Source organism: Ovis canadensis, chromosome 11 (genome assembly GCF_042477335.2).
Source record: "Ovis canadensis isolate MfBH-ARS-UI-01 breed Bighorn chromosome 11, ARS-UI_OviCan_v2, whole genome shotgun sequence".
Taxonomy (NCBI): domain Eukaryota; kingdom Metazoa; phylum Chordata; class Mammalia; order Artiodactyla; family Bovidae; genus Ovis; species Ovis canadensis.
In genome coordinates, this window is record NC_091255.1 from 26,814,154 (window position 1) to 26,838,748 (window position 24,595).

Below are 24,595 nucleotides of genomic sequence, written 5' to 3' on the forward strand. Positions count from 1 at the left end.
ACGAGGACGTTATCTCTCGGTAGCTGAGCCAGGAATGAGAAGGAGGACCATAGTCTTAAGAAAAGAATCTTCTACAGTCGAGCGAAGTTTCCCAGATGGTGGGCGAACCTTCCAGATGCTGTCCACTAGAGTGGGTGGCTGTGCCCCCACTATTTTCTTCAGGGGGATACCCCGTTCATGTGACCGACGTCACAGGGTCCGCTTCAGTGGGGAAAACATGGAATTGTGAGTCTGGAGACGTTGGCCTGAATCCATATGACTTCTTCAACCTCTCCAAGCCTCAGTTTCCACATCTGTGAAATAGGGAGAGTATCATCTACCCCCACCCCCAAATAGTTGCTAGAATGGTCAAATGAGATCACTTAGTTTTAAAAAACCTTTAAAAACCTAGCAGAGTGTCCGCGTGTCATATGATGGAACTAGAATCTGATTCATCTGTAACGCAGCCAGCATGAGGTCATGCTGGAAAGATGGGAGTGCCAGGGGACGGGTGAGAAATATGTCCAATGGAGGGAAGGGCCTTGAGTCCAGAGCTCTGGGTTTGTCTTGCTGCCTTTGTTTCAGTTCAAGGCTCACCAGGCAGCCTCTGGTTGCTAGTTTGCTTTCCTATTGACCTTGATCTGGGCTTCAGGACAGGAGCCACCTCCGGGATATTAGGCAGGTTCATGTCGGTTTATGGCTCATCTTAACTCTGCACTATGTCTGATTAACCCCTTTTCACTAGGGAGAAAACCAAAGCTCAGAGATGCTAGGGGGCTGGCTCAAAGGCACTCTGTTGGGAAGCACAGAAGCCAGGGTCTGTCTGACCCCAGCCTCCCGTGTCCTCCCATACCATACTCCCCCCCAGCAGCATGGCCTCAACCCTGGAAAGGCATTACTGTAGCTTCTGAATGGGCAGTGGAGACTTAACCTTGGGGTCTTGTTTCTCATTCCCCTTCTTTCCAGCCTGAGCCCCACCTCTACCCTCTAGTGACTTGAGAAAAATGAAGCTCCTGAATTTCCCAGACCTTGAGCCTGTGTGACTCAGCAGCCCTGAAGGAGAGGGCCCCTGAGGTCCACCTGTCACCCACAGACATTGCTTCATACGGATAGTCTTTCTTAACAGCTATGAACCCCGCCAGCTGACAGGGTCAGGAGCCTGCCAGCTCGGCTGGGGCTGGAGGGCAGACAGCAGCCAAGCCCACTGCTGGGGTTTGTGTAGCTGCCCTGCAAATAGGGTGACTGACTTGTCCTTGCTTTCCCAGGGAAGCCCTCAGTCCCTGGAAAATCTGGATGGTTAGTCCCCTCCCTGCAGGCCCATGGAGAGAGATGTGGACAGGCCAGGGGGTGGCTCCATTTGCCCTGTAGGTTCACCCTCTGACCTGGATACTTGGCAGAAATGGGAACCTGTCACTCTCTTCACTCTAAAGACTCATGAATGGGCTCAGAGCATGCAACCATCAGGGGAGTCAGCCCAGCTTGCACTCACGTAGCAGGGTCCGTGGGGACAAGGGAATAACAGTTTTAGGGGAAAGTAGGGCTGGACTTTTTCAGCTCTCTTCTCCTTTTCAAAGACTGTCCATGCTGCCTCCTTGGCCAGGGCCCTGCCCACTTCTGTCTGGCCCTCATCCAGTGCTCTCCTTTGGCACCAAGAGGTCACCTCTGGCCTGGCTCTTACAAGCACTGCGTTTTATGGCGAGCATGTGGTTGGGGCTCGAGGGGACACCACGACCTTTGTCCTGCTCCTTCAGCCTCTAACGCTCAGAAGGTCGGTGCACGGGACATTGCAGGTCACGCCAATGAGTGGCCAGTGGGAGGAGTCGCTCTCACTGGCCACTGCTGGCAGCTCAGAGACTGGACTTTGAAGGGGCCATGAAAAACAGTTTGTTCCCTGATGATGATGAGCAGTCTGGGAGCTACTGTCAGGGTCTCACTCAGGCAGAATAGCAGCCCCTAAAGATGTCCACCTCCCAACCCCCAGAACTGTGAGTATGTTACCTTCCATGGTTAAACGGACTTTGCGGGTATGGTAAAGTTAAGGATCTCTGCATGGGGAGATTAGCCTGGCTTATCTGGGTGGGTTCAGTGTCAACACTGAGGGGTCCTTTTATCAATAAGAAGACGAGAGGTCAGAGAGTGCAGGCAGTAATGTGACAACGGGCCAAGACTGGAGCCATGTGGCCACTGCTGCCTTCCAGCAGCGTCTAGGAGCTGAATGAGTCAAGGAACCGATTCTCCCCTGGAGCTTCCAGGAGGAACCAGCTCACCAAATCCTTGACTTGAGCCCCCTGAGATTCATTTCCCACTTCTGACCTCCAGAACTGAAAGATGATTTGTGTCATTTAATGCACTGAGTTCGTGGCGCTTTGTTACAGCAGCCACAGGAAACTCATACAGTGTGGTGCAAGTAATGTCTGATAACTGTTGCTGAGGTTCTGAAAACACAGGGGCCTCCCTTTACTCAGTGAGGTGGGGTGTGGATCAACTTAGCATGGAGCCTGGAGCACACACCCAGTGCCCAGTGGAGGGGCCCTCCAGACCTTATTCCTATCCTGTTGCAGAGGAACAAGTTGGTACCCTGAAAGGGAACTGATCAGACTTATTTTTTTTTTAACGTTTTATTTTGCATTGGAGTAGAGATGAACACGGCTTCCCTTGTAGCTCAGCTGGTAAAGAATCTACCTGTAATGCAGGAGACCCCAGGTTGATTCCTGGGTCAGGAAGAGCCACTGGAGAAGGGATAGGCTACCCACTCCAGTATTTGTGGGCTTCCCTGGTGGCTCAGGTGGAAAAGAATCCTTCTGCAATGTGGGAGACCTGTGTTGGGAAGACCCCATGGAGAAGGGAACGGCTACCCACTCCAGCATTCTGGCCTGGAGAATTCCATGGACAGCATAGTCCATGGGGTTGCAAAGAGTTGGACATGAGAGATTAACAGTGTTGTGATAGATTCAGGTGGACAGCAAAGGGACTCAGCCATACATATTCATGTATCCATTTCCCCTAACTCCCCTCCCATCCAGGCTGCCACATAACAGCCCAAGAATGGATCTGACTTCTGATCTAGGTCCTTGCTACTCAGAGTTGGTCCACAGAGCAGCAGTCCCAGCACTACTTGGAAGGTTATTTAAACTACAGACATACTGAGTCAGAACCTATAGTTCCACAAGATCCCCAGATGGTTCGCACATACAACAGTGCTTGAAAAGTGCTGACCCTGAGGGGTCCCTGGGTCCTCAGATCATCAGTGAGACAGATGCAGCTCTTACCACCAACAGGCAGAGCAGACAGACAGGCTGAGAGAATTGTTAAGGCACACACAACTGGTGAGCGGAGGATCCAAGACTCACACGCTGGCAGGTCTGACTCCAGAATCGGTATCTTTGCCAGCATTCAGCAAGGTGTGATATAGAAGTGGTCCAGGAGCATTGCCTCTGAGTTCCGCTGCTTCCTGCCCATCCCCTGAATCGTGCTCATCCTTTTTTAAAAAATTTATTTATGGCTGCACTGGGTCTTCGTTGCTGTGTGTGGACTTTCTCTAGTTGTGGCAATGGGGGCTACTCTTCGTTACGGTGCCTGGGCTTCTCGTTACAGTGGGTTCTCTTCTTGCCGAGCACAGGCTCTAGGCACACAGGCCTCAGCAGCTGCAGCATGCGGGCTCAGTAACTGAGGTGCGTGGGCTTAGATGCTCCATGGCACATGGGATCTTCCTGGACCAGGGATGGAACTCGTGTCCCCTACATTGGCGGGCGGATTCTTTACTGGACCGCCAGGGAATCCCATGCGCATCTTTATCTTTCTGTTTCTCTCACTTCTCACCATTTTTCCTCCCTCCTTGCTCCGCCTTCCTTCCTCCTCCTCCTTCATTTCCTTATTTCTTCCCTTCCTTCCTTTTCTCACTCACTAAGCACTCCTCTGAGCTGGGCCCTAGTATATAGGAAAAGCCTTGCTTTCAAGGGACCCACACCTGGTTGAGCATGACAAGCACCTGGGGCTTCAACTTAAGTTTCTGATACCTGGCCCCACCCCAGACTCCCTGAGTCAAATTCTCACAGAGTGGGGCCTGGGCTTGAATATTTTGACATTACTCCTGTGGTGATTCAGATGCAGCAGATCCACGGATGAGAGCTGAGAAAAAGTGTTGAGTACAATAGTAAGCAAAGAAAAAGGGGCAATCAACCCTGGTGAATGAGGCCAGGAGGGTCCACTGCTAAGGATTAGGAGGACTTCACAAAGGAGGTGACTGAAGTGGGTTTTAAGGGATGCCTAGGAGTTTCCCAGGGGGACAGGGTTTGGATGGGGGTGGGAAAGGTTTCTTTGGTCAAGAAAACAGTTTTTGCAAAGGCATGGACACAGGAAATAGTGACATATTTGGGAAACTGTAAGTAACTTAGTGTGGTTGAAGGGTCAGGCAGAGAAGAAGGCTGGAGAAAAGCCAGAGTCAGGTCATGAGGTCAAGAGGAGGGTCTGGAGGTGACCCTGAAGAGATGCGGTGTTCAGACTGTCTCCAAGGGGCACCTTCTCTGGACCAGTGGGCTTCACCTGCTCTGTGAATTCTGGCATTGTCTCTTGTTATTCTTTGCTCTTGAGCTCCCACCCTCTGTTGGCAGCCTTGTCACCTGGGTGTTAAAGTGAGTCTTCATTTCCACTTTTTATTCTCACAATCATGAAGCTGGTCTACTCCCTGACCTGTGAGAAAACTGAGCCCCGGAAAGAGAAAGTGACTGAAAGAATCCCTCAAAAAACCTGGAGCAAGGCCCAAACTGGAGCCAGGCTGCTTGCTGCTAGCTGATTACGACCTTGTGCACTTGTATGCTCAGGCTGTCCTTCTGTGGTTTTACCAAAGGAATGAGTCAGGAAGCAGCCTCAGACTGTTGAAGGGTGGGACAGGTGAGGGCTTCAGCTCCCCTGAATCTCAGAAGCTTTGCGACTTCTTGGCCTGCCTGTGGGCCAGTGGCTGGGGGTAACTGCTCCCAACAATGGTCACCTGGAGGGCTCAGCCCACTTCCTTCAGGGGTCGCACCACCCTGAGCATGAAATAGGACTGTGTCAGGTGAGCGGGAGGCCTGGCATGCCTGCAGCAAGCTTGCCGAGGGGCAGCCCACGGAGCCTGGGGAACCCTACGGCCCACAGTGCTGACCTTTGCCAGTGAGCCTGGGCCTCAGCCACGGCCTCTCTGGGTCTCCTCTCCTAGCAACACAGTCCCAGCTGTCTTTATCTTTCCCCAGATGACCCTTTTTGTCCCTTAATCATCATTTTTTGCTTCTCTGCACCCTTTCCCCACGTTTTTTCAAATGTCTCAATCCCACAGGGACCTGTACTCTGCCAGCATCTAAGACCAGAGCACATGAAGCCAGAGCGTGTCATTAAATCCTGAGTCCATCCACTAACACCACATTTCCCAAGGGGACTGGGCACCCTGGTGCTGTGATGGGTAATACAGAGAAGCCACGAGGCTCGGGTTCAAACCCCAGCCCTGCTTCTGAGCTGTGGAACCTGGAGTTGGATACCGAACCTCTCTGAACCTTCATTTTCTTCTTTTTCATATGGGGCCAATACCACCACCCACTGCCCTGGAGGAAGCTGGGCTCTCCCAAGTTTATTTCCCTACCCATGCCGCGTGCCCAGGGTTGTTGTGGGCATGAAGCCAATGTGGGCTCCTTCACCTTCTGAAGAACCTCATTCACTCCCAGCCAGCTGCTCTCTGTGAAACTTGCAAAGCTTCTAATAACATGCTTTTAGTGACCTAATATGCAGCATTGGCACGTAGATGAAAGCCACATGACTGTGGTCAGGTTCCTTCCTCTCTGAGCCTCTGCTTGTTCATCTGTAAAATGGGGATAGTCATCCCGGAAATGGCTGACCTGGATATGTAAGACCCAGATATGATACAACTGACTGGCAGATGTCATCCCTTATATGACCTTGCTTCAAGGCCACAGTGACCTATCCTGGCCAGTTGGAGCCCTTCCCTGGAAACTACCATGCTGGGTTCAGGAGGAGACCTTTCTTCTGTGGGCAAAGCTGTACAGGTGAGAGTCTGAAGGCTACTTGGAGGCCATTTTCCTCTACCATATGGGAACCTGGTCTGTGGTGAAAGATCAGCTCTACTCAAGGAGCAGTCTCAGAGGCAGAGAGAAAGCCTGACTGCATCTCAGATCCTGTTTCCAGTCGGATGTGAGCAGGTTCTGTCCCTGCCTTCTCAGCTTTTGCACTTGATTATTTTCCGGAAACTTTCCGCCATTGTTTCACCCATTTGCTTAATCTAGTTCAAATCATGATTTTGTCTCTTGTACCAGACAGAATGATAGATCAGGTTTGTGCTATCAATCCTATTTTCAAGTGAGAAAACTCAGGCTCAGAGAAAGTTCCAGAAGCTGAGGCTTGCCTAGAGTCACTTGGGGAATGAAAGCAGAGCTGGGATTTGAATTTGGGACCGCCAGAGCCCAAAGCCAAGCCTTTCCCACTGGCCCATGCTGTCTCCTGTGGGCCACGTCAGGCTTCTGGGAGGAACACCTTTGTTTCTTTCTGTATCAGCAGGAGTCTGGCAGGAAGACAGAAATCATGGCAGAATTTCTTCAGAGGAAATTTAATATAAGTATTTATATTAAGCAGAAAAAGAAATCTGGAGAAAAGAACTATAGAAAGCAGCTTTCACCTCCTGGGAAGAGGCTGAGGTACTAGAGTCTAGGAGCTTGGAGGGGCCCCTGGAGCTGAAGCTTAGACACTGAGGAGGGAGGCACCTAGCTCTGTGGGTGCTGCTGAGCTGGCTGGCAGGGCTGGTTCTGGGGTGATGAGCCCGAAGTCTGGACTTTGGGCTCCACCTCAGTATATTGTATGAAGGGAGCAGGCTTCCCACAGTCTACGAGGCTGACTCCGGGGTGCTGGGGGAACACCTGTACCCCACCCCAGCTCACCCAGTACTTTGTCTAGGTCTTCTGCAGAGGCTCAGCAAGCCTGGATAGCTGGCATGGTGCCATCTGTTGAGTTAGCCAGTCCCTGGTGGGATTCACTGTGGCCACAGGAACCTCCCTATTCTCTCTGGAGGACACCTTATCCCAGGTGCGTCTGCTCAGACACAGGGGCTGACAGACACCCTCCCTGGGGCCCCATCCCTGCCCAGGCACATGGGGTCCTGTCATTCACTGGGCTAGACTTTGAGGCCTGGGAATCCTCGGGGTCCAGCAGCTGTTCGCCCCCTAAGCTGCTTGAAGCAGCCACTCTCTCCCCAGTCTAGTTTTCTCTTCCTACCCACTTACTTTTCTTGTCTGATGTAGAAGAAAGAGGACGAGATCTGGGCATTAGTCATCCTTGACACTATCACTTCCTGACTGACTACTTGTACTCTCATGAAATATAAAAACCTTGCAACTCTGTGGGCCCATTAACCATGACCCCACCCCAGTTGTCCTATATATCATGTCTACATACACTGCAAACCCACAATTTATTGTTACATGGTTGCTTTACACAGTCACATGTGTCTTAAGAAAAGGGAAATGGGGAATTTCCTGGTGGCCCAGTGGTTGGGACTCTGAGCTTTCACTGCCAAGGACCTGGGTTCAATCCCTGGTTGGGGAACTAAGATCCCACCATCCAAATGGCACAGTCCTCAAAAACCAAAACAAACAAGCAAAAAAAAAAATCTTTATAAAAGAAAAGGGAAATAGTTTTTAATATTTACCCAGGTTTACCTGTTCGTTTGTTCTTGGTTCTTCCTTTGCCCTTTCTTCCTTCTGGAGAACTCGGGCTTCCCAGGTGGCACAGTGGTACAGAGTCTTGCTGCCAGTGCAGGAGACATGGGTTCCATCCCGGGGTTGGGAAGATCCCCGAGAGGAGGAAATGGAAAGCTGCTCCAGTATTCTTGCCTGGGAAATCCCGTGGACAGAGGAGCCTGGAGGCTGCAGTCTGTGGAGTCACAAAGTGTCAGACATGACTGAGCATGAACGCGTGTCTGAAGCACTTCCTGTAACATTTCTTTTGGATGAGTCTCCCAGTGAGGAATTCTCTTGTCTTTCCTGTATCTGAAAATGCCTTTGCTTCACGTTTGTTTTTGAAAGGTATTTTCACTGGATATAAAATTCTGAGTTGACAGAATTTTTCCTCTGTGCTTTAAAGATGTTGTTCCACTGTTTCTTGGCCTCCATTCTTTCCGATGAAAAGTCAGTTTTACACACCATACACACACACAAAGAAAAAACATTTCTCCTTAGGATGAAGTGTATTAAAGAAGGCTGAACACTGAAGAATTGGTGCTTTCGAACGGTGGTGCTGGAATAAGTCTTGAGAGTCTTGAAAGAGGTGCTGGAATAAGTCTTGTGAGTCCCTTGGACTGCAAGGAGATCAAGCCAGTCAATCCTGAAGGAAATCAGTCCTGAATATTCATTGGAAGGACTGATGCTGAGGCTCCAGTACTTTGGCCACCTGATGCAAAGAGCCAACTCACTGAAAAAGACCCTGATGCTCGAGAAGATTGAGGGTGAGAGGAGAAGGTGGCGACAGAGAATGAGATGGTTGGATGGCATCACCAGCTGAATGGACATGAGTTTGAGCAAACTCTGGGAGGTAGTAAAGGACAGGGAAGCCTGGTGTGCTGTAGTTCACAGGTTTGCAGAGTCAGACATGACTTAGTGACTGAGCAAAAACAACATGAAATATGTTGTTATTTTCTTTGTTTTCTTTGTTTGTTATTTTTCTTTGTGTTTTTTTGTTGTTTTGGTAGTTTGATTATATAAGTGTTTGGCTATAGGTTTGTGTGGTTGATTACATGTCTACAGGTACGCATTTTATATTCACAGACTGTTGTGCATAGGCAGATGGGGGGTGCAGAGGCAAGGAGGGAGAAGAGAAAGCAAGCTGCCTCGCTCATTGGTCCACTGAAAGAGGACCTATAAAGCACTGTGAATGAGAAGCAGGAAGTTCTGAATTTGACTCTTGACCCTGCTCTTTCCCAACTGGGAGGTGTCAAATGAGCTTCTGAGCTTCGATTTCCTCATCCATAAATCTGGATTAATCTTGGCCTCAGGGAATAAATGCCAGGTTTAAATCTTGGCTCCACCTCTTGTGAGCCATGTGGGCAATCTACTTGACCTTTCTGGGCCAGTTTCCTCATCATGGGGATTGTACTTGCTGTAACCACCTCCTAGGGATGGTGAAGGGTCAGAAGACTTAATATCTATAAGGTACTCTGGGCAGTGTCTGAGATGCATAAGTGCTGTCTGAGTGTCTGTTACCTTAGAAGACTGTTGTGAGATTTTAAAAACATGATATACTTAGTAAAGGCTCAAAAAGAGTTTCCTTCTCTCCCTGAATCAGACCTAGGCTGAAGGTTGCAACATCTTTCTGAACCTCTCCCCTAAAGCTGGATCCAGGATAAAGTCCCTTGCATGCATGCATGCTCAGCTGTGTCTGACTCTTTGTGACCCTGAGACTTACCAGGCTCCTCTGTGCATGGGATTTCCCAGACAAGAATACTGGAGTGGGTTGCCATTTCCTCCTCCAGGGGATCTTCCTGACCTAGGAATTGAACCTGCGTCTCCTGTATAGGCAGGTGAATTCTTTACAACTGAACCCCCTTGGAAGCCCACAGTCCCCTGTGGTGTGCCAAAATAAAGCAGAGATGCTGGGCTGTGTGGATGACCACAGGGATGATCTTCAGCAAAGAAGGTGGAGCTGGCCTCTGGGCCCCAGTTTCCTTAACAGAAAGGAAGAACTCCTTGCTGGAAGGACCAAATGAAAAGAGGGTCATAGAAATATTTTGGAGGTAGTAAAACTCCTAGAGTTGTAACGTTTTGCTAATGTTTTTCTCCTGGGTGACTGACAGCTTTCATGCATACCTGAAGGGCCTGCAGTCTCTTCTTTCTTTCTCTGAGTCCAAACAGAAGCCCTCCAGGTGCTCATCAATGTCGCTATCAGACACTTGAGGCCTCCAGGCTGGGAGTGGAGGAGCCTGGGACCCACTGTCGAGCCACCTGCCAGGGCAGAAGCATGCTAAGCTCTATGAGGAAGTGAGGAGAAGGCCTCATGTCATACTTTGTGGAACGCTTTGAGATACAGTCCTCAGAGTGGAGGAGCATTTAGTACCAATGTCATTCAAAGGTTCCGGTGAAATAGCTCTTTGAGCTTTTATTTGCAGCTTCATCTCTGCCTGGGATTCACGCAGGACTTGAACTCACCCCTCCCCTCTGATCTCTGACCCCTGAGTTTCAGTCCCTGAGCAGACTTGAGTGGGCCTGCTGCCTTTTCCCTGTTGGATACAGTATCTCTTTGGATAGAGTCATGGGCAAGCCTGTCCTATTGGTTTATCAGATGTGCTCAGGAAGGTCTACTCTGCAGCAGAAATACAGCCCTGGCCGAAACTGGGCCCGTATCCTTCTAGAATGAGGAGGAGGGGCGCAGCCAGTGATGAGCCTGGCACAGCCAGTGATGAGCCTGGCACAGCCAGTGATGAGCCTGGCGCAGCCAGTGATGAGCCTGGCACAGTCATAGGCCCTTGGTGTATGAAACACATAGACAGTAAAAGAAGCCCTTTTGCAGCTAATTAAGCCGACTGTGTGCTTTTCCCTCTGGGGTCCCAGTGTGCAGTGGCTGCAGACAGCAGCCTCCCTGGTAGTGTATGCGGTCAGTGGTCTGTACAGGTCACCCTAAGGGATCTTGAAGACAACTCTTTCCAGTGGACATTCCTTTGCCACCAAAGTCCGTCTAGTCAAGGCTATGGTTTTTCCAATGGTCATGTATGGATGTAGGCCTGTGTCTCAGTAATATTTGTCTCTTGGTGCTGTGGCAGCCTGGGTAGGGGCCGGTGTGATTTTAACTTTGGCTTTCACGGTGGTGTTGAAGAGGATAAGTGGGCCATGGGAGGCAGGAAAGCCGTTGAACAGCTCTTGTAATTTTATTTTTCTCTTCTCTGGTTTCCAGCTTGACTTTTCTATCTGTATTATTGGTATAAGTTGGTAAAGAGCAAAAGTATTTAACTTACTGAGGTTTAGGTTAAACCTTGGAAGTAATGTTCAGGCAATCTAGTTTAAAGGTATTTATGTTTTGAAACATGATACAAGAATCCTCGTGATGAATAGTTGTTTAAGTCATTTTAAAGAGCAATAACTGTATCAGGCGTTTAACCCCATTATTTTACTTGTTCATTTGGAATCTCATACATTGCTATACACATATATTTTTCAGTATTATAAGCAGAGATCCCTACATTGCAGTATTTTTTAAGATTTATTAAAATTTTTTTTTGTTAGGGGGGCACTGTGCTGGGTCTTCCTTGCTGTGTGTGGGCTTTCTCTAGCTGTGGCAAGCAGGGGCTAATTTCTAGTTGCTTGTTGACATAATGGCTTTGGGGAACCTGTGAAACATCTGTTGGAAAGGTTGAGATTTCCCCCCTTTTCTTTCCTTTCTTTTCTCTTTCTCTCTCTCTCTTTTTTCTTTTCCTTTTCTCTGTCTCTCTCTCTCTCTGCACAAAAATGGACCAATGTGGCAATCCAGTGTCACAGTGAGTCTCAAATTTTTGAGAAAGACTGAATCTGATTGGTCATTGACCAGCCAATAGATTGCCTCCCCTTGGATTAGGTGACTAACTCTTCTCCAATCAGATATGGCTGGAAAGGAGTGGTGAGTCACTTGGTCTCAGTTCAGTTCAGTCGCTCACTCTTTGCGACCCCATGAATCGCAGCACGCCAGGCCTCCCTGTCCATCACCATCTCCCGGAGTTCACTCAGACTCACGTCCATTGAGTCAGTGATGCCATCCAGCCATCTCATCCTCTGTCGTCCCCTTCTCCTCCTGCCCCCAATCCCTCCCAGCATCACAGTCTTTTCCAGTGAGTCAACTCTTCCCATGAGGTGGCCAAAGTACTGGAGTTTCAGCTCTAGCATCATTCCTTCCAAAGAAATCCCAGGGCTGATCTCCTTCAGAATGGACTGGTTGGACCTCCTTGCAGTCCAAGGGACTCTCAAGAGTCTTCTCCAACACCACAGTTCAAAAGCATCAATTCTTTGGTGCTCAGCTTTCTTCACAGTCCAACTCTCACATCCATACATGACCACTGGAAAAACCATAGCCTTGACTTGACGGACCTTAGCAAAGAATGTCTCTGCTTTTGAATATGCTGTCTAGGTTGGTCATAACTTTTCTTGCAAGGAGTAAGCGTCTTTTATTTTCATGGCTGCAATCACCATCTGCAGTGATTTTGGAGCCCCCAAAAATAAAGTCTGACACTGTTTCCCCATCTATTTCCCATGAAGTGATGGGACCGGATGCCATGATCTTTGTTTTCTGAATGTTGAGCTCTAAACCAACTTTTTCACTCTCCACTTTCACTTTCATCGGGAGGCTTTTTAGCTCCTCTTCACTTTCTGCCATAAGGGTGGTGTCATCTGCATATCTGAGGTTATTGATATTTCTCCCAGCAATCTTGATTCCAGCTTGTGTTTCTTCCAGCCCAGCGTTTCTCATGATGTACTCTGCATATAAGTTAAATAAGCAGGGTGACAATATACAGCCTTGACGTACTAAACTTGGCTAATTAAGGCTGCCCTTTCAGCACAGGGTAAAGAAGGGAGGAGTGTTTCCTGGAGCATGCATTGCAGACAGAGACGCACTGTCCACATGTAAGAACCCTGTCTTTAAAATGAGAAGTCAACAAGGTAGTCTCTTAAGGGTCCTTTGGCTCTCAAAGGTTTGTGGGCCCACTTCCATCTGTGAACAAAAAGGACTGATTGGAAAACTGCCCACTATGTGGAGCTCCTTCTGGGCTCCAGACAGTGAGAAACGACCCCTCCCTCTCCCCCAGTGAACTTGGCACAGCACAGGTTTTTTGGCCTTTGCAGGTGAGAAATTCCAGTTTTCAGCTGTTACTAGAATTCACGGGCTTCTACCCTTGGGAGGACCACAAGGGGAAAGCCCATTCCTGGACAAGAGAGCTAGCTTGTGACTTTCCCCAGTGATGGAGCCTACGGGTGACATCATCCTGGTCTATGCTCAGCACAACTGGGCCTTATCCTTTCTGGGTTCCCACCCTACCCATCGCTCCTGTTTCCCGGAGACTTGGAGTCATGGGCTGCCTGCCTCCTCAGCACTTCTTACCTTCATTGTCAGCCCGGTCAGGGAGATTTATGGCTCCGGAATCTCAGCACCTGCTTAGTCTGGCTGCCAGCCCCTAGTCGTGTCACGGCATCTGCCGTCAGTCCCCATGCCTGGACCACTGTCCTCCCCGCTGCCCTGCCCCCCTGCCCCTCCAGAAAGAAACCTGCTCACCCCCATGCCCTCCTTTACTGACCTGAGTAAGAACATCAGCCCAGCCTCATGTGCTAACATTTGCCGCATTTTCCTTCTGTGATACTGTGATTTATGATAAGAAATATATATTTGGTCTTCCTCTTGTTTCTGGCACAGAACTTCTAGAACACTTGGAATTTCCTAAATGATAAGAGCAATGACGGTGTCTTGTTATATTAACTAGATGACTTTGGGATACACCCAAGGATGGGGGTTGATTGCCAGTATCCTTATCTCTTGGATTAGAAATGCACATTTTTGGCCCCAGCTGAGTCAGAAACTCCATGGAACCTGGCAGTGTTTTAGCCAGCCTTTCAATTGATTCTGATGCACACTTGAGCTTTGAAGGCACTGTGCTGAGCGGACTACTCTGGGATGTGAGCTGTGAATGGAGTCTGGTCTGAAGGGACAGCCTCCTCCCTCCCTGAAAAATCAGATCCTGTTTCCCTTTGACTAGATTTGTTGACTTCCCAGTTTCATCAAACAGAGGTCCCTTGAACATTTGTCTGTTCTTTCTCAGTTTCCAAAAGCTGAGAAAAGCGAAGCAGAAGGCAAAGGAGAAAAGGGAAGATATATCCAAAAGACCATCAGTCACCTTTGTCCCCCTTAATGGTTCCGATTCCCACAGGTTGGCTAGGGCAACATGGTTAGGATCATTGGATTCTAGAGCCAGGTGAGGCCTCCAGGATGCACTAACTTGTCCCCAGCAAAGCTTCTCAGTGGAGGATAATGTCATCTTAGAGAAAGAGTCTTGTCACCTCTCCATTTTACAGGAGTTGAATCCCAGAGAACCAAAAATGTCTTGCCAGAGTCACAGAGCAGAGGGCAAAGCTGGTCCCGGAACCAAGTCTGCTGGCTTCCGGCCCAGCAGTCTTCCTACTGAACCAGAGTTTCTGGAATTTTAATATGCATGTAAATCCCTGGGGAGCTTGCTGAGATGCAGATTCTGATTCTGTGGGTCTGACGTGGGTCCCAAGACCCTGCCTCCTAAGGAGCACCCAGGGGATGCAGGGTGCAGCAGATGCTGGTGCTCAGGACCACGTGTTGAGTACCGAGATTCTTCACCACACTGCTTGTCACCCACCCCTCCTCCTCAGGTCGGTTTTTGAGAGCCTTCCAGCCTGCAAGAGTCAACGCTAGCAGAAGAGAAACCGTCCCTTACTTGTGGTCGTAAAGAGAAAGCAGTGGGACTGGTGGGGTTTGAGGAACTGCAAGGTCATTTTGCGCCTCCCCAAGTTCCACGTTCAGCCAGTGCTGCTAGAAAACCTGCTGATTCTGGGCCTCGTCCCGAGCTGGAATTCACTGACATGTCTCTCTACCCCCTGTTCCCAATAGCCCCCCCACCCGCAAGATGCTGCAGTCCCTGTCGAGGGTCTCCCAGGCCCAGCACCACAGGAAGCGATCACCATGGCAACAGACAGTCCCCCGCGCCAAGCACATTCATTAGAAAAGCTGGAGAGAAAACAGCCCAGCTCTTCCTGACCCGGCCTTTCCTCGGTGGGGTCGGGGGAGACTTGTAGGACTGGGAGAGAGTCTCCCCACCCCAAACCCCAAGTAAAGAGCCCAGGACAGCCCCTAGAATCTTAGTGAGAGAAGGAATGTTGAGGCTTCACCTGAGTTTATCATTTTCTGAATGATGCTGGGGAGGGCATGTGACTCATTCAAAGCCACACTTCCATTAAGAGCAGGCTGGGGTGAGACCCTGATCTCTGAACTTCCAGCAAGGCCTCTATCCCCCTGAAGGAAGCTCATTGAAGGTCAGTGCCACGGTCCAAATCGTATCTCCCTTCATATGTGGAAGCCATTACCCCCACCCCACCCCCTGGCAGTTTGACTACAGTAAGTCCCCTACATACAAACCTTCAAGTTGTGAACTTTTAAAGAGGCAAATGTGCGTTCACATGTCCAGGCATTCACATGTGCAGGCACAAAAGTTAGTTCACGTGACTGGTGTACATTGTCATGTGCATGCGTCCTCTACACGCAATTGCGGTTTCATATAGTTTACAGTGCTGTATAGGGTACCATAGTACAGTACCTTTATTTCAAGCCCAGGGTACCCAGAAGCAAGGGTAAAAGCAGTGGTGACTGAGCTGGCACTACGGTACTTTGCAAGGTACTGTACTATAAGATTAAATTTTTTTTATATTTTGTGTATGTGTTTCTTTCTCTGTATTATTTATGTGAAAAGTGACGCATCTCCTCTGTCCATGGAATTCCCTAGGCAGGAATATTGGAGTGGATTGCCATTCCCTTCTTCAGGGGATCTTCCCAACCCAGGCATCAAACCTGAGTCTTCCACATTGCAGGCAGATTCTTTACTGTCTGAGCTATCAGGGAAGTATTATAAACCTGTTACAGTACAGTACTATATAACAGATTGTGTTAGCTGTGTACCTAGGCTAACTTTGTTGAACTTATGAACAAACTGAACTGGTTCATATGTAGGGGACTTACGATGTACCTAGAGACAGGGTCTTTAGAAGGTAATTAAGGTTAAATAAGATCATAAGGGTGGGACCCTAATCCAATAGGACCCTGGCCTTATAAAAAGAGGAAGAGAAAGAGACTGCTCTTTCTCCCTTCCTCCACAGTGTGAGAATACAGTGAGAAGGCAGTCATGTACAAGCCAGGAAGAGAGACCTCAGTAGAACCCGACCACGTGGGCACCTTAATCTTGGGCTTCCAGCCTCCAGGACAGTCTCTTGTTTGAGCTACTCAGCCTGTAGCATTTTGTATGACAGCCTGAGCTGTCCAAGACAGCCTTTGGGTCGGTCACATTCTCCTTTAGCTTCCCTGGAGGAACATGGCCCTGCTGTTCTTCAGGGCACTTCCAGAACTCATTATAACAAACCCTTCTTCTCCCCGGCCAGCTGGCAAGTGACCTGGCTACCTCTACCTTCGGGAGTGAATCTGTTTGGCTTGACTGTGTTAGGTTGGTCCAGGGAGGTGAAAGCAGGTTGCACTGGTGTGGATGAGAGTGTGGAACAGGGGGTCTGGGGGCAGAGGGGAGGGGACGAGAGCCTCAGTCCGACCTCTCCTGCAGTATCTGCACTCGGCTCTCAGCACGGCCCCACTTCCACCTTCTCCTCCCCCAGTCTCCTCGTCACCAGCTTCATCCAGTGTCTTGTGATGTCCTGCTCTTCCAGCCTCTGTGCCTTCCTTCCTGTTCCCTTGGCAAACCCTCAGCCACCCTTCAGACCCAGCCCAGGGGTCTCCTCCTCCACAGGCCTCTTTCACCAACCTTCCTTGATGCCCATTCTCTTGTAAATAAGCAAACGCATAACAAATATTAATATATATAGTTGTGCATGCACACGTACACAGATGGTTCTTGGTTACAAACAACAAAAACCAGCTCTGGCTAATTTAAACAGAAAAGGGCTTTTAATATTTAAAGGATATTGGATCATCTCCAGGATGAGCAGAGCATTGGAGACGCAGGTTCCAGGCTATCAGCCAGGCTCCAGGCTATGGCACCTTGGAACCAGTATGAGACACCATGGGCTCTGAGGCTGGTACTGTCAACCCTGCTTGCATTGGCCCCTGGCACTGGACTCTGGCCCAGTGGATCCAATTGGCAGTACCTGGGTTGCATCCTACATCCTGGTCTAGAGTAGGAGGTGGGCTCCATGCCTGCCAACACCTCTGAGGTGTAGGAAGCAAAATTCCCTAAATTACAGAAGGAGGTTCAGTTGCTGGGTAGCCAAAAATTGTAACAAATTTTTCTTAGATGTAGAATATCCATCTATATATATATTTTTTCATCATTCATGGTAGCTATGCTCTAAGTTGTTACCGATGCTAAAGTAATGAATGCTGGGGAAGTCCCTGGCAGTCCAGTGGTTAGGACTGTACCATTCCACTGCAGGTGACACAGGTTCGATCCTGGTTGGGGAACTAAGATCTCACATGCCTTGCAGTGCCGCCAAAATATATAGATATGTATAAACAAGTGCTTAACCATTGGCTTCTGGGGGAAATAGAGTTCATTGCCTGTGCACCTCTGGTGACATTTTGCTAACTGACTAATACACAGTCTTGTTTTATGCATGTTTCTGATTTTTTAAAAAATATTTATGGCTGCGCTGGGTCTTCTTTGCTGTGTGGGCTTCCTCTAGTTGCAGTGAGCTGCTGGGTCTTCTTTGCCAGGTGGGCTTCCTCTAGTTGCAGTGAGCAAGTGCTGCTTTCTAGCTGCAGTTCTCGGGTTTCTCACTGCGGTGGCTTCTCTTGTTGTGGCGCGCGGGCTCTAGAGAGGGTGGGCTTCATAGCTGCAGCTTACAGGCTTAGTTGCTCCACGGCATGTGGGAGCTTCCTGTACTAGGGATCAAACCCGTGTCCCTTGCGTTGGTAGGCAGAGTCTTAACCACTGGACCACAAGGGAAGTCCCCACGTTTCTGTTTAAAGATGTCTTATTTAAAACATACTGTTGATTGACTCACGTTGAACCATGGGTCCTGGCTCTATAACTGCTGCCCGAGTGACGCTGATCTAACATATATTTTCTCTGTAAGACCCAGCACAGCCTTCTTGCTCTTAGAACTACTACCAGCACTTCAGCCCTACACTAGGGAGCCATTTTAAGCTGTGAAATCACCCAAAAAAGCACAAAAATGCAGAAAGGATATCACTAAGCAGACTGTGAAAAGGACTCTTGCTTGTAGTATGAGCCTTGAAACAAGAAGGCAGAGCGTCACCTCATTCACCCTCAGCTGGGGGCATGGTGGGGAGCTTAAACGTGTTGCCTCTTCTCTTTCTGTATATGACTGACAGCCTCACGAGTATCGATTTGAGGGTTATTGACAAATTTTATCAAGTGGGCAAATTTGGAAGTACAGAGCCTGTGAATAATGACTATAAAATTGTGGTATGAATAATGACTGTGAAATTATGGTAGATATCTATATATTTTATACTTAGAAATATGATCATATACACGTTTTTCCATATGGTTTCTGCACCTATAAATCTTTCTAAAATTATTATTGAAATATAATTGATTTACAATGTTGTGTTAGTTTCAGGCATACAGCAGAGTGATTCAGTCATACATATGTATATTACACTTTCTTTACATTCCCTTCTATTGTAGGCAGAAAGTGTAGGGCATGCAAAGAACTGGACATGACTGAGCAGCTAAACTGTACTGAACTGTTGTAGGTTATCACAAGATGTTGAGTATGGTTCCGTGGTGCTATACAGTAGATTCTTGTTGGTTATCTGTCCCACTTCCCCTTTGATATCTGCGAGTGTGTTTTCTGCGTCTCTGAGTCTATTTCTGTTTTGTAAATAAGTCCATTTGTATCATCTTTTTTAGATTCCACGTACAAGCCATATCATGTGATATTTGTCTTTGGCTTACTCCACTTGGTATAATAATCTCTAGATCCGTCCACGTTGCTGGAAATTGAAGTGTTTCATTCCTTTCTTGTGGGTGAGTAGAATTCCATACAATGGTTCACACCGCATAAGATGGTGCAGGAAGATCTGAGCGAACTTTCTGGCCAACCCGATATACATCTCATCTTCTTTATCCATGCGTATACCAGTGGGCTTGCTTTCTGCATTCTGCGTTTCTTTGGGCGCCGTGAGAAGTGAAGGGAGGAGCCGACGCTGGCTGTTCCGTGTTGTCATCTCTATGATGCACCATCCTCGTGGTTTATTTACTTTGTCCTCAGTTGAGCTTGGGCTTCCCTGGTGGCTCAGACGGTAAAGAATCCACCTGCAACGCAGGAGACCCAAGTTCAATGCCTGGATCAGGAGGATCTCCTGGAGAAGGAAATGGCAACCCACTCCAGTATTCTTGACTGGGAAATCCCATGGACAGAGAAGCCTGGTGGGCTACAGTCTATGAGGTCACAAAGAGTCGGACACGACTGAGCGACTAAACAGCCAAATAGCAAGGCAATGAGCCTGCGAGCCGGGCACCGTGGAGAGCAGTAGTTTTCCTCCAGTCCTCTGGCACAAGAGGCGTCTCGCATGGAGGACTCCGTCTTCACTTCCTCTGTGAGCAGGTGGACTCCAAGGTCACTGCTCTGGGGCAGAGGGGGTAACGAGCCCTAATAGGACCTCTTTCAGTTGCTGCTTGGGATAAGAAATGTGTAAAGAGATATGGAGACCCTCAGAACATCAAGCTAGTGGCTGTTTATTCAGCATTTGAATCTGTAGGATGGAGTCTTTTTCGTTGCTAAGTCTGAGCTGGCCTGGCTCCCTAGGAGGCTCATAGGAAAGGTACATCAGTTATAGAGAAAGAAGTGATGTTTTCTTTCCAAATCTGAGTATAGTGTGAGTATGTGTTCAGTCCTGCTTCACATTAATCCAGGAAACCTTTGGATGTTTAAGTGCCAAGCACTGTCCTAGGTGCTGGAGATGCATCGGTAAGTGAAGTAAATGAAGGTGAGATTTGCATCTTGTTCTTTTTCTTTTTTTAATTTGGCTGTGGGAAGATCCCCTGGAGGAGGGCATGGCAATCCACTCCAGTATTCTTGCCTGGAGAATCCCCATGGACAGAGGAGCCTGGCAGGCTGCAGTCCATAGTGTCCCAAAGCGTTGGACAAAACTTAGCACACATGTGCCTGGTCTTAGTTGTGGCATGTGGGATCTAATTCCCTGACCAGGAATCGAACCCGGGCCCCCCTTCATTGGGAGTGCAGAGCCTTAGCCACTGGACCACAAGGGAAATCTCTTGCATCTTGTTCTTAAAGGAATCTTCCGCCCTGGGCTAGCTGGAAAGTGGAGGTCAAGCCAAGGTGAAGGGAGATGAAACTTGGCTTGTTTGAGCATCTGTCCCAGGGACAGCCCTGTACCAGCATCCTGGGGCTGTGCCAGGAAGTGGGGTTATCCCTGCCCTCACCATTATAAGAAGATGGCACGGATGAGAAAAGGATCCAGATGCGTATGTGAAAGTGTAGAAAGATGCAGACAACAGAGCAAGGTCTGATGCCTGGGGTTCCAAGGGACCAAGTGCTTACTTGTGACTGAGGATCAGTGGGATGCAAGCCAGACAGGCTTCCTGGAGGAAGAGACTTCAGAATGGCCTTCAAAGTTCAGGGTCTTGGGGAGAATGAGCCATCAGGAAGCACAGTAGGGTGAAGCTGCATCAGTTAAAGCTGTCCAGCTTTTGGCTACAGGCTCTCTCTTAAACAGAGGGAAGCACTGACATCTCTGGTTTTAAATCCTGCCTACAGGGAGCAGCTTTTATCCAGGGGGAGCACCCAGCCCCAGCTTCTAGGCAAGAAGGGGCTCAGAGAGTGGCAGGCTTCAAGATGTGGGATCATGGGATGTAGGAGCACTGGGCTACCAGTTCACTAAGGCTGTTTTGTGCTTTCCAAGCTGAAAGATTTGTTCCTAATAAGTGAGTTGAAAACTATCCTCTTTCCTGGTTACAGAGGCATAGACTGACCCTTACCAATGACATTTGCTCTCATCAGCCCTGTGGTCTCCAGCCAGGGGTCTGCCCTGTGGACCAAGGCAATCTATTTGCAAAGCGCTCTACTTCCCACAATCTTCACTGGGCATGGGAAGGGCAAGTTGGGGGAAAGTGAATGGTCCAAGACAGTCTTGCCGTGCTAAGGGGTCTTCTATCCTTAGAACAGAAAACACACACCAAAAAAGGGAGAAAAATGTCAACGATGACAAAGTGAAAGAAAAAAAAAAAAGTAAATTTTTGTATAGCCAAGAAAAAAAAAAACCCTCTAGTTAAAGGAAATCAGATTGTTGTTTAAAATGTGATTCCAAAGTCCTTGAGAGTCCCTTGAGAGCCAGTGAGCTGTCTCCACAGAAGGACCCACTAGGAATGGACTGGAAGGCATTGCTCACCCCTTGGACCATCGTGTTAGAGTTCTAGGCCAGACGGGTGGGGTGGAGATAGAGGGGAGGGTGCACTGGTTTGGAAGTTTGCAAAAATATTTCCAGCCATTAGCTCATTTAATTGTCACAACAGCTCCTGGGAGGTAAGAAAGTCAGCAACAGTTACTCTGTTTATTTGATCATTAAGCAGATGCTCAAAGACGTGAAATGACCCATCATGATGCTGGCTAGTAAATTCCAAAACTAGGACTTGCCATCAGGGTTGTCTGATCCCCCAGCTGCTTCTTGGTGGGAAGGGTCGGGATGTGAACAGAGTGGCAGCATCCCATGTTCTTTAGATGCACTGTGTGACCTTCGTGAGAGTGCCACATTCCTGTATTCAGCTGAGGAAGAAGGCTCAGGTGTCCTGCCCCCAGGGGCTTGTGCTAGGTGTGTCCCCAGAAGCTGGCCTGCCCGTAAGGGGACCCAAGGCCGTGGAGTATGTCACCATCCGCGCTCTGGGCAGAGGCGCCAAGGAGCCTGGAGCATGTAGGCTGGGCCTCAGGGAAAGGCAAGCCATCTGGGGTGGGGTCAGGCCAGTCTGACTACAAGCGTCATATCACTCTGCCCCGAATGCTTGGCGGTGTCCCCTCTGGGTTCTGCCCCGCCCCCCTTCCTGACAGCTCACCCCACTGCAGGCCTCTGTCGGCCAAAGTCCCACTGGGCTGAACTCTGGGACTTAGAAGGTGGTAGCATTCTGTCCCCACCTCCCCACCAGGCTGCTGCTGTGTCCAGCCTGTCTCCTTGTCCTCAGCCAGGCAACAGCTGGGGCGAGGACCATGGATGCTGGACTAGGTGTCTGTCCTAATCACATCAGTGCTCCAGAGGTGACTCTTAATTAGAACTGAAAGTCTCAAAGAGTTGGCTCATGGACTGTAGCCCACCAGGCTTCTCTGTCCATGGGGTTCTCCAGGCAAGAATACTGGAGTGGGTTGGCATTTCCTTCTCCAGGGGGTCTTTCCTGACCCAGGGACAGAGCTGAGCTTTGTCTCATTGGGTCTCCTGCATTGCAGGCAGGTTCTTTACCTCTAGCGCCACCTGGGAAGCCAAAAGTTCACGGAAGGAGCAAAGTCAAATCAAGCCCCTCTGGGCACTGGGCTCTGGTGACCCAGTGACATGGTCCTTGCCTTCAAGAAGTCTAGAGTCTCCCAACTGAAGTGCTGGCTTAGAGGACACTTAGAAATGCCTGGGGCATCTGGGTTGTCCCAGCGAGTGGGGGCACGCAATGGGCTGGGGCCAGGGATGTTAAATATCCCATAATATACAGAATAGTCCTTCACAAAGAGGACACTGCCTGCCCTCAGGGCCAGCAGCCCCTCTGATGGATGTCTGGCATTTCTGCCCATTTTGCAGATGTGAACCTTGAGGCTCAGGAAGGTTAAGGCCCTAGAACTGATCTGGTCATACCAGACTCTGCCTCTCCTAAGCCTCTGGGTAAAATGGAGCTCTGATTGTACCAACCTCTTTAGGATGTCAGCAGGCTCCTGGACACAGTCCCAGAACAGCAATCCCCAGGCAAATGGTAAGAGTTATCAGTGGCCTTGGGAAAAACCTAGGATGACTGGCTAGGAGGTACAGGCTGTTCTGTGTGTAGCTTTGGCAGAGGGAGGATAGGAGCAGAGTGGGTCTCTGGACATTGTCTGTTTTTCTTAAAGCAGCAGCTCACAGAGTCCTGCTGGAGGCTCACTGGGGCAGATGACTATCCCAATGGTCCATCTACCCCAGAAATAGCCCGGATCCTGAAGAACAATAGAAAAGGTCAGAACTCCTTCCGAGCTGACCCCTCCCCACTGTGGGCCTTGGAGAATCATAGTCGGCTGTTTCTTTGGTCCAGGGTTTCAGATGATCAGGAGGGTGTGCAGAGGAGGGGAGTGGCTGGGAGGGAGGAAGGACCTGCCTCCACGCCCCTCCAAGCCCCTGCTCCACTGCCCTGGCCTGGGAGGATGCTTTTTGGTATCCTTCAGACACTAGATCCTCCCCGGGCATCTAACTGCCCCAGGAGCCCAAGTGTGAACAGTCTGTAGACATTCTTAGGTCCAAGTCCTTGAACCTGATCAAACCTCCAGACTGTGCGCCCAAGCAAACCAGGTGGTGTGTTTCTAGATGGAGCTGTTTCCTGGCGGGGCTGATTGAACTGCATGAGGGACTCAACACTGGGTGGCAGAGAGGCCACGGGGACATGTCATCACGTGCTGTGTGACCTTGGGGAGAGCACTTAACCTCCCTGAAACCAAGAGAGGAAGGAGAGTCATTCATTCATCCTCCCTTGCCCCCTTCCTTCCTCTCCCCCTTGCCTCCTCCCTCCCTGCCTCCCAGTATTTTTTAATGGAGTAGTTCTAGCATCAGAATAACAAGCACCCCTTGTCCACTTACCTGTTCTGCTAAGTTTTTTACATTTTACCAGATTTGCTTCCAATTTTGAAGAAGAGCAACCTCACAGATACACTTGAAGATCCTCATGAGCCTTCCTTGATGTCACTTCCCTCGTTTCCACCCTCCTGCCCTTTCCAGGGGAGACTGCTATCCTGAATTTGTTGTTTATCATTCTACGTATGTGTGCATCCATCCACCCCCGTGACTAATGGGGATGCCGGCCTTGTCCTGCTTGCCTAATGACTTTAGTATCAAATTGTTCAGGAAGTTGGGGCAGAGAAGGAAAAGAAGAGGAAGGCGTTCTTATTGATTTAAAAAACTCTGTATATTAAAGGCATGGATCCTTTGTGAATCACCTATGCTGTATTTAATTTTCCTAGTTTGATATTTGCCTTTTCAATTTGTTAATTTTTAGTCCAAAATAACCTTGTGAAAATAAGTTTGTTTTATTTTTGGCCGTGCTGGTTCTGTGCCGAGAGGGCTTTTTTCTAGTCACAGCGACCGGGAGCTACTCTCAAGCTGTGGCATGCAGGCTTATTGTGGTGGCTTCTCTCGCTGCAGGTCATGGTCTCGAGGGTGCTTGGGCTTCAGTAGTTGCAGCACATGAGCTCAGTAGCTGTGGCTCCTGGGCTCTGGAGCACAGGCTTAGTAGTTGTAGTGCGCAGGCCCAGTTGCTCCTTAGCATGTGGGATCTTTCCAGGTTAGGGATCGAACCCAGGTCTCCTGCATTGGCAGGCGGATTCTTTACCACTGAGCCACCAGGGACGCCCCAAAATAACTTATTCATTTCAATTTGTACATGTTTGTTATAGAAGAGTGATAAAATACGGAAAAGCAACAGAAACCACATTCTACCACATATAAAACATCTGGAGACAAGCTCATCTTTTTACCTTTCCAGACACTTTTCTATAATTCCTTTTCATTGTTGCTTTGTTTGTGTTTTCCCTAGAGTTAAAAATATGTATTAAGTAATAATACATATAATATATATTATTATAATAATACACTTATAATATGCGGGTTGAGAGTGAAGAGTACAGAGATACATACATTTTGTCCTTGCTTTCCAGGAATTTATCATCTAGTGTAGCAAACGCCTTTTAAGACAATT

The 24,595-nt window shown here is 48.9% G+C and overlaps 1 long non-coding RNA gene and 1 other non-coding gene across 2 annotated transcripts; both read left to right on the forward strand.

Annotated features, from left to right (window-relative positions):
* The first annotated feature begins 1,842 nt into the window (after positions 1-1,842).
* LOC138447257 (uncharacterized) lies at positions 1,843-23,836 on the forward strand. The gene is made up of 4 exons (XR_011259755.1): positions 1,843-1,964; positions 5,291-6,011; positions 18,578-18,694; positions 23,513-23,836. It is a non-coding gene; the product is annotated as an uncharacterized lncRNA (long non-coding RNA).
* On the forward strand, positions 10,510-10,644 carry LOC138415534 (small nucleolar RNA SNORA70). The gene has a single exon (XR_011247292.1). It is a non-coding gene; the product is annotated as a small nucleolar RNA SNORA70 (small nucleolar RNA).
* Positions 23,837-24,595: the final 759 nt, after the last annotated feature.